Source organism: Nannospalax galili, unplaced genomic scaffold (genome assembly GCF_000622305.1).
Source record: "Nannospalax galili isolate Female #2095 unplaced genomic scaffold, S.galili_v1.0 scaffold3, whole genome shotgun sequence".
Lineage (NCBI taxonomy): Eukaryota > Metazoa > Chordata > Mammalia > Rodentia > Spalacidae > Nannospalax > Nannospalax galili.
The window spans coordinates 1,576,568-1,579,408 of NW_008351466.1; positions in this window are offsets into that span (position 1 = coordinate 1,576,568).

A 2,841-nucleotide genomic window follows, 5' to 3' on the forward strand; every position below is an offset into this window, starting at 1 on the left:
TATATATATAGAGAGAGAGAGAGAGAGAGAGAGAGAGAGAGAGAGAAAGTCAAACTTGTGTCCCCAAATGCTTTTTGGTGTAGGTTCATGCACTGGAGCTTGGTTAACCTATCAAGTTTCACACCCTTAAATGTAACTGACTCTCTCCCTCCCAGCAGCCATCCATTGCTAATACTCCTCAGGTAAGGTTGGGGTTTCTTATCTACTTCCTCACAGCTATGCTGGGATTTTGTCGGTCTTGAACTTACATGGGACTTGTGCATGCTGCCACCATTGCTGTGAGTTCATATGAGTAACTGCCCAGCTGTGGTCACCCAACACCTCTAACTCCTACAATCTTTTTTTCTCCTTCTTCTTCAATGAGTGAGTGCTGAACCTTGGGAGGCAGAAGTTTGATATAGGTGTCTTATTTAGGGATAAGCAATCTGCAGCTTCTTATTCTCTGCACATTGGCGAGTTGTGGATTTCTGTGTTAATCACCATTTCCTGCATAAAGAAACTTCTCTGCTGAAAGTTGAGAGATGCACTAATCTTTGAGTATAACAGTAATTCATTAGGAATCATTTTAACACTAATTGGTTTCTCAGAATAATAGTATTAGGCTTTCCCCTATGCCATGTGACCTGTCTAACCTCACAGGTCTGATGTCAATGTCAAGTATGGGCTTCATCCTATGAAGCAGACCTTAAATCTAATTAGAAAATGGTTGGTTACTCCCATTATATTGGTGCCACTATTGCACTGGTGGGCATGTCTTGCCAGGTCAGTTGTAGCTCACAGGATTTGCAGCTGGGAAGGGTGGATTATTAATTTTTTCTTCAGATAGTATGCATAGGACCTTCCAGCACTATGACAGCTAGCCAGTAGAGATGAGACTTTGAAGTCAGGACCAGCTTTATTTTTCTTTGTTTGTCTTATAGTTCACATATGTAGTGTCTTCAGCAATAGGGCCTTACCATGAATTTCTGGTGGGTAACCAAAAACAAGGGCAATGGAAAGTACTGTTTGAGAGTCTATAGGACCCCTGGTCAACGGCTTCAAAAGAATCAGTCCATTCCTGGCACTGGGACTTTATTTTACTAACCTATGCTGTCTAGTGGGTATAAGTACTTTTACTTTTTAAATAATGTATATGCATTTACTTTAAAAAGCTTCTATAGTGGTAAGTTTCCATAATGAAAAAAATTAGTTTTCCTAAAGGCCTTTAGTATTACTTACTTATCCTTCCCTGTACTCCCTCTTCTGCCCTGCCCTCCCATTCCCCACTCCATTTAACCCTTCCTACTATATTGTTCCCCTTTCCCTCTTTAAATCACTGCATTCTACTTTCCCTCCCAGGAAACTTCCCCTATGGCCATTTATTAGTTCCATGACCTCTCTGTATTTTCAAATTGAAACAGGCATAGCTAAGATTTCAAAGCTAGCTTTTAGCTATGAGAGAGAACATGCAATGTTTTTCTTTCTGGGTCTGGGTTACCTCACTCAGGATGATTGTTTCCAGTTCCATCCACTTGCCTATGAATTTCATGACTATTTAAAGAAGTGAATAATAGTCGTTGTGTGTGTGAAAGTGTGCACCACACCTTCATTACCCATTCATCAGGTGATGGGAATCTAGGTTGTTTCCAGTTCTTAGCTATTATGAAAGGGAAGCAATGAACGTGAGTGAACAGGTATTTCTGGGGTAGAATATAGAGCCTTTGGGTTATATGCTCAGGAGTGGTATGCCTGAATTATTTTTAAAATTTTATTTATTATTTTTATTTTATGTGTATGAGTGTATTTGTGTACATGGGGGTAGAATATAGAGCCTTTGGGTTATATGCTCAGGAGTGGTATGCCTGAATTATTTTTAAAATTTTATTTATTATTTTTATTTTATGTGTATGAGTGTATTTGTGTACATGGGGGTAGAATATAGAGCCTTTGGGTTATATGCTCAGGAGTGGTATGCCTGAATTATTTTTAAAATTTTATTTATTATTTTTATTTTATGTGTATGAGTGTATTTGTGTACATGTGTGTAAGTGCACCTGTGTTGGTGCAATACTCATGGAGGTCAGAAGAGGGTGTTGGATCCCTTGGAACTGGAGTTATGGATGGTAGTTAGCTGCCATGTGGGTGCTTGGAATTGAACCTGGGTCTTCTTCAAGAACAGCCAGTGCTTTTAACAACTGAACCATCTATCCAGTCCCTGTACGGCTGGATTATATGGTAGATTAATTTCAAGCTTTTAGAGGATTATCCACACTGATTTTCAAAGTGGCTGTACCAGTTTGCACTGACACCACCAGAGGAGAAGAGTTCCCCTTTCTCCACATCCTCACCAGCATTTGCCATTGTCTTTGGTATGTTTGCCATTCTGAGTGGGGCAAGTTGAAATCTCAAAATGGTTTTAACCTGCATTTCCCTAATGACTGAAGATGTTGAACATTTTTAAAAGCATTTCTCAGTCATTTGTGTTTCATCTTTACAGAACTCCCTGTGAACAGGGGAAAGAGCTCCTTGTCCCCATTTTTAATTGGGTTGTTTTTCTGATGTTTAGTTTTTTGAGTTCTTTGTATATTCTAAATACCAACCCTCTGTTAGTGGTATAACTGAAAAATTTGAGAATTCTTTATTTTATTTTAAATATTTTATAAATTTTAATTTATGTGTATGAGTGTTTTGCCTTCATGTATGGAAGGGCACCCATGTGGTGCAATGCTAGAGGAAGCCAGAAGAGGGCGGCAGATACCCTGGAACTGGAGTTACAGATGGTTATTGTCTTGTGAGTGAGCGTTGAGACCGGGACCCAGGTCTTCTGAAAGAGCATTCAGTGGTCTCTATTTTTTTTTTTTT